Below are 14,846 nucleotides of genomic sequence, written 5' to 3'. Positions count from 1 at the left end.
AGACCCTAGACTACCAGAGAACTAACCATACGGAGTATCAGATAGTGAGAACTCACACAAAGGAGCCACCAGAATACAAGACCCAGCATCACCCAACCGGCAGTAGCACCCTGTGCAGGACACCTTTACCTAAATAACAAACAAAACAAAAATACAAACAGTAGACAAGATTACTACTTCACTCAGACTTTCCCATCAGAGGAAAAACAACCAAACAAAAACTCCGCATAAATCTCACCCCTACGGGAAGCTTACACAAACCACTGGACCAACCTTAGGAGGGCAGAAATCAAAAGGAAGAAAGAATTCAACCTTGAAGACTGGGAAAAGGAGACCTCAAACACAATTTGTTTAAAAAAATAATGAAAAGGAAGAGAAATACTACAGAAATGAAGGAACAAATAGAAACACAAAAGTTCAAACAAATGAAGAGAAAATAGGCAAACTAAGTGAAAAATAATTCAGAATAATGATAGTAAAGATGATCAAAAACCTTGAAAACAAAATGGAGAAAATGCAAGAATTAATTAACAAAGACCTAGAAGAATTAAAGAATAAACATGCAAAGACAAACAACACAATTATTGAAATTAAAAATACTCTAAAAGGAATCAATAGCAGAATATCTAAGGCATAAGACTGAATTAGTGAGCTGGAAGATAAAAAAACTTCTGAAGAGCAGAATAAATTAAAAAGAATGAAAAGAACTGAGGATAGTCTCAAGAGACCTCTGGAACAATATCAAAAACACCAACATTCAAATTATAGGGGTCCCAGAAGAAGAAGAGAAAAAGAAAGGGTATGAGAAAAATTTTGAAGAGATTATAGTTGAAAATTTCCCCAACATGGAAGGGGACATAGTCAATCAAGTCCAAGAGACACAAAGAGTCCCATAAGGATAAATCCAAGGAGAAACACGCCAAGAAACATACTAATCAAACTAACAAAGACTAAACACAAAGAAAGAATATGAAAAGCAGGAAGGGAGAAGCAACAAGTAACATACAAGGGACACCCCACACACTTAACAGCTGACCTTTCAGCAGAACCTCTGCAGGCCAGAAGGGAATGGCAGGATGTATTTAAAGTACTGAAATGGAAAAATCTACAACCAAGGTTACTGTACCTGGCAGGGATCTCATTCAAAATTGATGGAGAAATAAAAAGCTTTTCAGACAAGCAGAAGTTAAGAGAATTCAGTACCACCAAACCAGCCTTACAACAAATGTTAAAGGGACTTATATAGTCAAGAAATACAAGAGAAGAAATTATATCTACAAAATCAACCCCAAACAATTAAGTTTTCTTAATTTTTGCCATTTTTGGCAACAGGAACATATATATCAATACTTACTTTAAATGTAAATGGATTAAATGCTCCAATCAAAAGACACAGACTGGCTGAATGGATATAAAAACAAGATCCATATATATGCTGTCTACAAGAAACCCACTTCAGACCTAAAGACACATATAGTCTGAAAGTGAGAAGATGGAAAAATATATCCCATGCAAATGGGAAGCAAAAGAAAGCTGGAGTAGCAATCCTCATATCAGACAAAATAGACCTTAAAGTAAAGAAGATTATAAGAGATAAGGAAGGACACTGCATAACAATTAAGGAGTCAATCCAAGAGGAAGACATAACAATTATAAATATCTATGTCAGAAACAACTGAGCGACTTCACTTTCACTTTTCACTTTCATGCATTGAAGAAGGAAATGGTAACCCATTCCAGTATTCTTGCCTGGAGAATCCCAGGGAAGGGGGAGCCTGGTGGGCTGCCATCTATGGGGTCGCACAGAGTCGGACTCGACTGAAGCGATTTAGCAGCAGCAGCAGCAGCATGCACCCAACATAGGAGCATCTCAATACATAAGACAAACACTAATAGACATAAAAGGAGAAATATACAGTAACACAATAATAGTAGAGGACTCTAACATGGCACTCACACTAATGGACAGATCATCAAATCAGACAATTAATAAGGAAACACAGTTTTAAATGATACATTAGATGAGATGGATCTCATTGATATCTTTAGGACATTCCATCCAAATGCAGAAGAATACACCTTCTTCTCAAGTGCACATGGAACATTCTCCAGGACAGCCCACATCTTGTGTCACAAATCAAACCTCAGTAAATTTAAGAAAATTGAAATTGTATCAAGCATCCTCTCTGACCACAACACTATGAGACCAGATATCCATTAAAAGAAAAAAGCTGTAAGAAAAACAAACATATAGAGATTAAACAACACGCTTCTAAATAACCAACAGGTTACTGAAGAAATCAAAAGGGAAATAAAAAATTTCTAGAAACAAATGACAATGAAAACACAAGTCAAAACCTATGGGATGCAGCAAAAGCAGTTTTAAGAGGGAAGTTTATAGCAATACAATCCTTAAATCATTAAATAGACAACCTAACTTTATATCTAAAACAACTGGAAAAAGAAGAAAAAACCCCCAAAATTAGTAGAAGGAAAGAAATCATAAAGATCTGAGCAGAAATAAGTGAAAAAGAAATAAAATAAACAATAGTAAAGATTAATAAAGCTAAAAGCTGGTTCTTTGAGAAGACGAAGTTGACAAACCTTTAGCCAGACTCATTAAGAAAAAAAGAAGAATCAAATCAACAAAATTAGAAATGAAAAATGAGAGGTTACAACAGACAGTGCAGAAATACAAAGGATTATAAGAGACTATTATGATCAACTCTGTGGCAATAAAATGGATAACCTGGAAGGAATGGACAAATCCTTAGAAAAGCCCAATCTTCCAAGACTGAACCAGGAAGAAATAGAAATTATGAACAACCTAATTACAAACACTTAAATTGAAGCTGTGACTTAAAAAATCTCCCAAAAAACAAAATCCCAGGACCAGATGGCTTCACAGGAGAATTCTATCAAACATTTAGAGAAGAGCCAATGTCTATCTTTCTAAAACTCTCAAAAAATTGCAGAGGAAGGAACACTTTCAAATTCATTCTACAAGGCCACCATCACCCTGATACCAAAACCAGTCAAAGACAACAACAAAAAAAGAAAACTACAGACAAATGTCACTGATGAACATAGATGCAAAAGTCCTCAACAAAATTTTAGCAAACAGAATTCAGCAGCACATCAAAAAGCTCATATGCCATGATCAAGTTGGGTTTGTTCCAGGAATGCAGGGATATGCAAATCAAACAATGCAATACACTATATTAACAAACTGAAAGATAAAAACTATATGATAATTTCAATAGATACAGAAAAATTCTTTGACAAAATTCAGCACCTATTTATGATTAAAACTCCAAAAAATGGGCATAGAAGGAACCTACCTCAACATAGTAAAGATCATATATAATAAGCATACAGCAAACATTATTCTCAATGGTGAAAAACTGAAAGCATTCCCCCTGAGATCAGGAACAAGACAAGGGTGTCCACTATCACCACTATTATTCAAAATAGTTCTGGAAGTCCCAGTTACAGCAATCAGAGAAGATAAAGAAATAAAAGGAATACCAATTGGAAAAGAAGTAAAGCTCTCACTGTTTGCAGATGACATGATATTGTACATAGAAAACCCTAAAGATAGTATCAGAAGATTATCAGAGCTAATCAGTGAATTGAAAAGTTGCAGAATAAAAAATCAGTGCACAGAAATCACTTGCATTTCTATATACTAAAAATGAAAAATCAGAAAGAGAAATTAAGGAATCAATCCCATTCACAATTGCAACAAAAAGAATTAAATACCTAGAAATAAATTTACCTAAGGTTGCAAAAGAACTGTACACAGAAAATTATAAGACATTGATGAAAGAAATCAAAGATGACATAAGCAAATGGAGAGATAGTCCATGTTCCTGGGTAGGATGAATCAATATTGTGAAAATGACTATACTACCAAATGCAATCTACAGATTCAATGCAATCCCTATCAAATTACCAATGACACTTTTCACAAAATTAGAGCAAAAAATTTCACAATTCATAAGGAAACACAAAAGACCCCAAATAGTCAAAGCAGTATTGAGAAAGAAGAATGGAGCTGAAGAAATCAACCTTCCTGACTTCAGATTATACTACAAAGCTACAACCATCAAGACAGTATGGTACTGGCACAAAAACAGAAATATATACAAATGGAACAAGATAGAAAACCCAGAAATAAACCCATGCACCTATGGGCAACTTATTTTTGACAAAAGAGGCGAGTATATACAATGGGGGCAAAGACAGCCTCTTCATTAAATGGTGCTGGGAAAACTGGACAGCTACATGTAAAAGAATGAAATTAGAACACTTCCTAACACCATATACAAAGATAAAGTCAAAATGGATTTAAGACCTAAATGTAAGACCAAAAACTATAAAACTCTTAGAGGAAAACATAGGCACAACACTCGACATAAATCAAAGCAAGATCCTCTATGACCCACCTCCTAGAGTAATGGAAATAAAAGCAAAAGTAAACAAGTGGGACCTGGCTAAACTTAAAAGCTTTTGCACAGCCAAGGAAACTATAAGCAAGGTGAAAAGACAACCCTCAGAATGGGAGAAAATAATAGCAACTGAAACAACTGACAAAGGATTAATTTCCAAAATATGCAAACAGCTCATACAGATCAATGCCAGAAAAACAAATAACCCAATCAAAATGTGGGGAAAAGACCTAAACAGACATTTCTCCAAAGACATACAGAAGGCTAACAAACACATGAAAAGATGCTCAACATCACTTATTCTTAGAGAAATGCAAATCAAAACCACAATGAGATATCACCTCACACCAGTCAAAATGGCCATCATCAAAAAGTCTACAAACAATAAATGCTGGAGAGGGTGTTGATAAAAGGGAACACTCTCTCACTGTTGGTGGGAATGTAAATTGATACAGCAACTATGGAAGATGGTATGGAGATTCCTTAAAAAACTAAGAATAAAACCACATATAACCCAGCAATCCCACACCTACGTGTATACCCTGAGGAATCAAAAATTGAAAAAGACACATGTAACCCACTGTTCATTGTAGCACTATTTCCAATAGCTAGAACATGGAAGCAACCTAGATGTCCACCAACAGATGAATGGATAAAGAAGTTGTGGTATATATACACAGTGGAATGTTACTCAGCCATAAAAAAGGAATGCATTTGAGTCCATTCTGATGAGGTGGATGGACCTAGAACCTATTATACAGAGTGAAGTGAGTCAGAAAGAGAAAGATAAACATTGTATTCTAACACACATATACGGAATCTAGAAAAATGGTACTGAAGAATTTATTTACAGGGCAGCAATAGAGAAACAGACATGCAGAATAGACTTATGAACATGGGGAAAGGAGAGGAGAGGGTGAAATGTATGGAAAGAGTAAGATGGAAACTTACATTACCATATGTAAACTAGATAGCCAACGGGAATTTGCTGTGTGGCTCAGGAAACTCAAACAGGGGCTCTGTATCCACCTAGTGGGGTGGGGTGGGGAGGGAGAGGGGAGGGAGGTTCAAAAGGGAGTGGATATATGTATACCTATGGCTGATTCATGTTAAGGTTTGACAGAAAACCACAAAATTCTGTAAAGCAATTATCCTTCAATAAAAAAATAAATTTTAAAAAATATTGACTTTATTCCATTGAAATGCAATTGATTTACAGTATTGGGTTAGTGGAAAGAAGGCTTTCAACTTTTCATTTTTCAGTATTATGCTGACTGTGGGTTTGTCATTAAGGGCTTTTATGTTGAGATATGTTCCCACTATACCCACTGGGGAGAGTTTTTATCATGAATCACTGTTGAATTTTTTTTTCAAATGCTTGCTTTTTCTGCATCTATTGAGATGATGTGGTGTTTGTCTTTTCTTTTGTTAATGTGCTGTATCAAGTTGGTTGATCTGGATATGTTGAATCACTTTTGCAACTCTGGGATGAATCCCACTTGATCATGGTATATGATCCTTTTAATGTATTGTTGAATTCAGTTTGCTAATATTTTGTTGAAGATTTTGGCATCTATATTCACCAAATATATTGGCCTGCAATTTTCTTTTTTGCAGTGGGTTTGTTTGGTTTTGATATCAGGGTGATGGTGGATTCATAGGATTATTTGGGGAGTATTCTCTCCTCTTCAGTCTTTTCGGGTAGGTTGAGAAAGATAGATATATGTTCTTCTTTGTATATTTGGTACAATTTCCCAGTGAAGCCATCTGGTTCTGGAGGAGTTTTTCTTTACTATAGATTCTACTTCACTTCTAGCTATTAATATCTTCAAATTATCTGTTTCTTCTTGACTCAGTCTTGGCAGAGAGTTTGTTTCTAGAAACTTGACCTTTTCTTTTACATTGTCCAATTTGTTGGCATTTGGTGTTCATAGTATTCTCTTACAATTTTTTTTATATTTCTGTGGCTATTGTTGTTGCTCAGTCACTAAGTCAAGTCTGACTTTTTGCAACCCCATTGATTGCAGTGTACCAATCTCATCTATCCCTCACTGTCACCTGGAGTTTGCTCAGATTCATGTCCATAAATCAGTGATGCTATCTAACCTTTGACACCCCCTTTTCCTTTTGCTTTCAATATTTACTAGCATCAGGGTCTTTGCACCAGGTGGCCAAAGTCTTGAAGCTTCAGCTTCAACATCAATCCTTCCAATGAATATTTGGGGTTAATTGCCTTTGGGATTTACTGGTTTGATCTTCTTGCTGTCCAAAGGACTCTTAAGAGTATTCTCAAGCACCACAATTCAAAAGCATCAGTTCTTCAGTACTCGGCCTTCTTTATGTTCAACTCTCACATCGCTACATGGCTACTGAAAAAACCTTAGCTTTGACTATATAGACCTTTGTTGGCCAAATTTCTGCTTTTTAATGTGCTGTTGAGGTTTGTAATAGCTTTCCTTCCAAGAAGCAAGCACCTCTTAATTTCATGGCTACAGTCACAATCTTCAGTGATTCTGGAGCCCAAGAAAAGTAAATCTATCACTGTTTCCATTTTTCTTCCTTCTATTTCCATGAAGCAATGAGAATGGATGTCATGATCTTAGGGTTTTTAATGTTGAGTTTTAAGCCAGCTTTTTCATGCTCTTCTTTCACTCTCGTCAAGAGATTCTTTAGTTCCTCTTTACTTTATGTCATTAGAGTGGTATCATCTGCATATCTGAGGTTGTTGATATTTCTCCTGGCAATCTTGATTCCAGTCTGTGATTCATCCAGCCCAACATTTTACATTATGCACTCTGCATGTAAGTTAAATAAACAGAATGACAATATATAGCTTATTGTATTTCTTTCCCAATTTTAAATCAGTCCATTGTTCCGTGTCTGGTTTTAACTGTTGCATCTTGACCTGCATACAGGCTCTCAGGAGACAGGTAAAATGTTCTGGTATTCCCATCTCTTTAAGGATTTTCCTTAGTTTATTGTGATCCATAAAGTCAAAGGCTTTAGCATAGTCAATAAAGCAGAAGTAGATTTTTTTTTTTTTTTTGGAATTGCCTTGCTTTTCTATGATCCAAAGAATGTTGCAATTTGATCTCTGGTTCCTCTTCCTTTTCTAAACCCAACTTGGCTATCTGGACATTCTTGGTTCATGTACTGCTGAAGCCTAGCTTGAAGGATTTTGAGCATAACCTGCTGGCATGTAAAATGAGTGCAACTGCATGGTAGTTTGAACATTCTTTGGCATTGCCCTTCTCTGGGATTGGGATGAAAACTGACCTTTTCCAATCCTGTGGCCACTGCTGAGTTTTCCAAATTTGCTTACATATTGCATGCAGCCCTTTAACAGCATCATCTTTTAGGGTTTTAAATAGCTCAGCTGGAGTTCCATCACCTCCGCTAGCTTTGCTTGTCATAATGCTTCCTACAAGGAAGTCAAGACCCACCTGACTTCACACTCCAAGATGTCTGGTTCTAGTCTGTGACCACACCATTATGGTTATCCTGATCATTAACTTTCTTATATAGATCTGTGTATTCTTGTCACTTCTTAATCTCTTCTACTTCTGTTATATCGTTAATGTTTCTGTCCTTGATCATACCCATGCTTGCATGAAATGTTCCCTTGATATCTCCAATTTTCTTAAAGAGATCTCTAGTCTTTCCCATTCTATTATTTTCCTCTATTTCTTTGCATTGTTCATTTAAGAAGGCCTTCTAATCTCTCCTTGCTATTCTCTGGAACTCTGCATTCAGTTGAGTATATCTTTCCCTTTCTCCCTTGCCTTTCACTTCTCTTCTTTCCTCAGCTATTTGTAAAGCCTTCTCAGCAGTCGTTTTACCTTCTTGCATTTCCTTTTCTTGGAGATGCTCTAGGTGACTGCCTCCTATACAGTGTTATCAACCTCCATCCATAGTTTTCAGGCACTCTGTCTACCAGATCAAATCTCTTTTATCTAGTCATCACCTCCACTCTATACTCATGAGGGATTTGATATGGGTCATACCTGAATGGCCTAGTGGTTTTCCCTACTTTCTTCAACTTAAGCCTGAATTTTGCAATAACGAACTCATGATTTGAGCCACAGTCAGTTCCAGGTCATGTTTATGCTGACTGTATAGATCTTCTCCGTCTTCGGCTCCTAAGAATGTAATCAACTTGATTTCAGTATTAACCACCCGGTGATGTCCATGTATATAGTCGTCTCTTGTCCTATTGGAAGAGGTTGTTTGTTGTGACCAGTATGTTCTCTTAACAAAACTCAGTGTTTTCCCTGCTTTATTTTGTACTCCAAGGCCCAACTTGCCTGTTATTCCAGATATCTCTTGACTTCCTACTTTTGCATTCCTATCCCTTATGATGTATAGGATATCTTTTTGGTATTAGTTCTGGAAGACCTTGTAGGTCTTCACAGAATTAGTCAACTTTAGCTTCTTTGGTATCAGTGACTGGAACATAGACTTGAATGACTATGATTTGCCTTGGAAATGAACTGAAATCATTCTGTTGTTTTTGAAATTGCATCCCATTACTGCATTTTGGATTCTTTTGTTGACAATGAGGGCTACTCCATTTCTTCTAAGGCATTCTTGCCCACAGTAGTAGATATAATTGTCATCTGAATGAAATTGCCCCATCCCTGTCCATTTTAGTTCATTGACTCCTAAAATGTCAATGTTCATTCTTGGCATCTCATACTTGACCATGTCCAATTTACCTTGATTCATGGACCTAACATTCCAGGTTCCTATGCAATATTATTCTTACAGTAGCGGACTTCACTTTCACCACCAGACATATCCACAACTGTGCAGCATTTCCTCCTTGGCCCAGCTGCTTCATTCTTTCTGAAATTATTAGTAATTGCCCTCTGCTCTTCCTCAGTAGTATATTGGACACCTTCCAACCTGGGAGGTTCATTTTCTGGTGTCATTTTCTTTTTTCTTTTTTTTTTTTTAGCTTTTCATACTGTTTATGGGGTTCTTATGGCAAGAATACTGGAGCAGTTTGTAATTCCTTCTTCCAGTTGACCATGTTTTGTCAGAATTCTTCACTATGACCTGTCCATCTTGGGTGGCTCTGCATGACATGGTTCATAGCTTCATTGAATTATACAAGTCCCTGTGCCATAAGGCTGTGAGAAAGGAAGAGGATTTCTGTAATATTTATTATTTCCCCTCTTTCATTTCTTACTTTGTTTATTTTGGGTCCTATCTGTATTTATTCTTGGTTAGCCTGGCTAGACATTTGTCAATTTTACTTTTCTTTTCAAAATATCAGCTCATGGTTTTGTTGATCTTTTCTATTGTTTTGTGTTCTCTATTTATCACTTCTCTGATCTTTATTAAATCCATCCTTTGCTGATCTGGGGCTCTGTTTGTTCCTCTTTTTCTAATTATTCTTGGTGGCAGATTAGGTTGTTTTTTGAAAATTTTCTTCTTTTTTAAGGAAATCCTTTTGTTGCCACAAACTTCCCTCTTCAAACTGCTTTTGCTGGATGCCACAGATTTCATATCATTGTGTTTTCATGGTCATTTGTCTCAAGGTATTTTCTGATTTCCTCTTTGGTTTCATCATTGAAGCATTGATTTTTAGTAGAATGTTGTGTTATCTCTATGTAATCATTTTTTTTCTTCTTTTTCTTTCTGCAGTTGATGTCATTTCACATCATTGTGATCAGCAAAGACACTTGAAATAATTTCTATCTGCCTAAATTTGATTTCCATTTGCATGAAATACCTTTTCCCATACCCTCACTTTCAATCTATATGTGTCTTTCTCTCCAAAGTGAGTCTCTTGTAAGCAGCATATTACAGGTTCTTTTTTTTTTTTTTAATCCAATCTGCCACTCTATGTCTTTTGATTGGATCATTTTGTTCATGGGCATTTAAAGTAAATTTTAATAAGCATGTATTTCCTGTGATGTTAAACATTGTTTTCCAGGTGATTTTGTGGTTGTTCTTTCTTTTTTTGCTTTTTTTTTTCTTTTTGTGATTTGATGGTTTGTATTATGCTAAAGTTCCTTTTAGGGTTTTGTGAATCCATTGTATCTTTATGATTTGTGATTACCCTGATTTTCGAATTTAACCCATAACTATATCTACTTGCTTTAGGCTGATAGTCATATAAGTTGAAACACCCTCTAAAAGATCTGTATTTTTACTCCTTACTTCCATATTTTATGATTTTTGATGTCCTATTTTACATCTTCATGTTTATCCTTTTGATGTTAATTATGCTTATAATTGCTTTAAAATTCTTGATTGTCTTTCAATCCTTGCCTTGAAATTTAAGTGATCTTCAGTCCTTTTATATATTTTCCTTTCATATTGTCTAATGTGGGATCTTTCCTATAGATTCTTGCCTATTTTCTATTCAAGAAGACCTTTTAATATTTCTTTTAGAGTAGGTTTAGCATTGCTGTATTCTTTCAGTTTTTGTTTGTCTGAAAAACTTCTAGTTTCTCTTTGCAATCTAAATGATATTATTGCTGGATAGAGTATCTTAGGTGGCAGAATTTTCCCCTGCAGGACTTTAAGTATATCCTGCTACTTCCTTCTGGCCTGCAAAGTTTCTGTAAGCACATAGCCTCGTGGGAGCTCCCTTGTAACTGACTTTTTGTTTTCTCTTCCTACCTTTAGAATCTTTTCTCTCTTTTGTTTATTTTTTAATTTTCTATTTTATTTTGGAGTGTGGTTAATTTACAATGTTGTGTTAGTTCCAGGTGTATAGCAAAGTGATTCAGTTACACACATACACATATCTGTTCTTTTTCAGATTCTTTTTCCATATAGGTTGTCACAAAGCATTCAGGAGAGCGCCCTGTGCTATGTAGTAGGTATAGTAGGTCCTTGTTATAGAGTCCTCTTAATCTCTTACTTTTGCCATTTAATTATGATATGTTTTGGCGTGGGTCTGCTTGAGTTCATCTTATTTGGGACACTACATGCTTTCTGTAGGGCTTCCCAGGTGGCTCAGTGGGTAAAGAATCCACCTGCAATGCAGGAGATGCTGTTCAATCCCTGGGTCAGGAAGATCCCCTGGAGAAGGGCCTGGGAACTCACTCCAGTATTCTTGCCTGGAGAATCCCATGGACAGAGGAGCCTGGTGACCTACAGTCCAAAGGGTCTCAAAGAATCAAACACAAATGAAATGACTGAGCATGTCCACACATGCTTTCAGTACCTGTATATCAATTTCCTTCTTTGGGTTTGGTAAGTTTTCAGCCATAATTTCCTCAGATACATTTTTGATCCCCTTTTGTCTTTCTTCTCCTCCTGGAGCCCCTATCACACATAGGATGGCACACTTTGTATTGTCCTATAGATCTCATATGTTACTTTTTTTTTTTTTGTCTTTCTGTCTGCTGCTGATTGGGTGGTTTCCATTATTCCATGTTCCCGATGACTTATTCATTCTTTTGCATTATTTAGTCTGCTATTCGTTGCTTTAAGCTCACTTTTTATCTTGGCAATTGAGTTGTCTAATTTTGATTGGTTTCTCTTTATAGTCTCTAGTTCCTTGTTACAGTGATCAGCATTTATGTTAAGAATCTTCCTTAAAAAAAAAAAAAAAACTTCCTTGATTCCTTTAGCATTTTTCTTACCCCCTTTTTAAACTTGGCATCTGTTAGACTGATGAGACCTATTTTACTCTTTGTTCTCTCAGGGAATTTCTCTTGTTCTTTTGATTGGGAGTAGTTTCTCTGCTTTTTCCATTTTACTTAAGGTTCTATGTCTCTATGAATTTAGGAGAAACAATTATCTAATGTGGTCTTGAAGGGCTGTTTTTATGTGGGAGCATCCCTCCATAGGGGCTTCTCAGGTGGTGCTAGTGGTAAAGAACCTGACTGCCAGTGCAGGAGATATAAGAGGGGCAGGTTCAATCCCTGAGTCAGGAAGATCCCCTGGAGGAGGGTACAGCAACCCACTCCAGTATTCTTGCCTGGAGAATCCCATGGACAGAGGAGCCTGATGAGCTAGGATCTCAAAGAGTTGGACACAACTGAAGCAACTTAGCATACACACACACACCCCTGCATAGACTGTGTGAGTCCAATATTTTTGATGTGAGGGTTGTTTTTGGTGTGGATGCCTGCTGTATCTTTCCTCAGAGTATGCTGGCTGTTATCCCCTTGATAGGGGCTGTGATTGATTGGTGTTATGGTGACTAGAGCCTGAACAGGATGTTGGTCAAGGTCTCCTCTTCATTCTGTGGCTGCCATAGGTCTGTTGGGGTTAGGGTTGGCTCCCCAGTTGGAATAGAAGCCCCCAGATCTGGCTCCAAGCTGCAGTGTGGGGTCAGTGGAACTGGAGTACCCCTGTAGGGAAAGGAATGGCTGAGTACACCTCTACAGGGTCTGTCTCTAGGATGTGAAATTCTGTGATGCTGCCCACCACTTGGTGTGTACACCAACAAAATCTGCTCCTGCTGGACCTGCCCTTGGATCCGTTCCCCCTAGCAGAGATGACGATCGGCTCAGATGTCAGCCCTGTTCCATCCTGTGTGTGTCACAAAGCTTGCTGCCACTGGAGCCAGGCCTGGTGATCTCGCGGACAAAGGGGTTCACGGCAGACCCATGCCCTGTCCTGTGCCCAGTGATATGGGGGCTCCTACCGTGGCCCTGCATCCCACTCTGCACACATTAACAATGACGGCCCGGGACCACACTCTAGGCCCTTCTGGCTGTCTCTGTGCAGCTAGACTGAGTCTTCTCCCAGGGACTATCCACTAAAGCCTGAGTTTCAGCGCCTAGCACCTGTGCATATCAGCAGTCCCGCCCATCTTTTGTTTCCAGTTTGGAAGTACAGTGACTGGCAGCCATCAGTGCCCGCCCATCCCTCGGGCAAGCCAGCACTTGCACACCTGTGTGAGCAGATTCCGTCCCCACCAGGTCTCTATCTGTCCTTGGAGGCCTCTCACCTAACAGTGGGGGTTCCCTGAGCAAGGGAACATTTCCTGTTTCACAGATCTCTTCCACAGGCACAGGTCATATCATAATTAATGTCTTATAATTTTATCAGTGATGGTATTAACAGATTCCCTATTGTTAAACGTTTGCTTCCATTTTATTACTATTTGTGGTGCTTCAATGAACATGACACAGTGATTATTTCCTTGAGATAAGTTCTCAGAAGTTGAATTGCTAGGTAAAAAGTGTTGCATGTTATAATGACTTCTAATATGCTCAGCTAAATTCCCCTCTAGAAGTTATTTTCTTTATAATCCCATAATGAGCACCAGAATGTGACCACTCACCTCAACAGCAAAGAATATTGGATTTATATTAATAGTTTCCAATTTGATTGGCAAAAAGGAGTATTTTATTTTTATATACATTGCTTTAATTACATATGTCCATGATCATTAATTCAACTCTTAAAACTTGGATTTCTTTTTGACTTTCAGCAAGATAATACAGAACTGTAGATTCTCCAACCACCTCAAGGGGCCTTAGGTAGCATAGTCAACTATAAACAAAAACATCCTTCTGCATCCCTCTGCAGTGAAACATGAATATCCACAATGAGTACAACATACAGAGACCATCAATACCCTCTCTTCTTGACAGGTTTTACCACCAAATGAGCTCAAGTCAGATTAAATTTTACTGCTGTATCAATGCTGGAAAAAATCTTTATTTTCAGAGCTTTTCTACTTCCATATTGAATATAAGGGATGGTAGACATGTAATCAGGATGGTCATTTTTTCCTTCTCAATTGGCTATTTATATTTATTCTTTTTATAATTTGGTTGTTCCCTTTTTTAAAGATACTTACTATTTTCTTCATTGGCTGCAATTGCTATCTGCACATTGAAGATATTACCTCTTTTCTTGTTATATGTATCATAAATATTTGTCCTGAGCTTTATTATTAAGATTATTTGCAGGTGTTGTCAAGCTTGAGTCTGCTCAAGACTCACCTGGTATATCTGCATGTGGTGAGAAGTGGCTGTGTGTGTGTATGCATGTGTGTGTGTGTGTGTGTGTGTCTGTGTGTGCACATACATGTCTGATGAAAGTTCCTGAGCACTGCTCATAGAAAATACAATATAAAAGGTAAGGATAAGATTCTGGAGTCTGAATCTTAGAAGGCCCAAATATGATTCTGATGCAGGTAACCAGAGACTCACATTTTTGTTTGTGACTGAGTTTGTTCAGTTTGCAGCTATTTTCACTTTAGGTCTGGTGAAATCTATCAATCTTTTCCTTTGTGGGTTCTGCCTTTCATCCTAAACTGTGGGCACTGTGTTTCAAGAGGCATTGACAAACTAGAGAGCTTGCCCAAAGGTCAACAACCAGGATATTGAAAGAAGCAGAATGACAGAGGAATGATGGAGGGAATGGGATGTTTGGCTTAAAGCATAGACTTTAGGAAGGAACATACTGGTTATC

At 37.4% G+C, this 14,846-nt stretch overlaps 1 protein-coding gene across 3 annotated transcripts in view; it reads left to right on the top strand.

Moving 5' to 3' along the window:
- TMEM117 (transmembrane protein 117) overlaps window positions 1-14,846 on the top strand; it is a 569,518-nt gene that overhangs the window by 479,492 nt on the left and 75,180 nt on the right. The gene's annotated exons all lie outside the window — the stretch shown is intronic.

This window comes from Cervus elaphus, chromosome 3, assembly GCF_910594005.1.
Source record: "Cervus elaphus chromosome 3, mCerEla1.1, whole genome shotgun sequence".
In the NCBI taxonomy this organism is placed as follows: Eukaryota; Metazoa; Chordata; class Mammalia; order Artiodactyla; family Cervidae; genus Cervus; species Cervus elaphus.
Note: the sequence above shows the minus strand (reverse complement) of the source record. Positions and strands in the feature narration are given on the sequence as shown.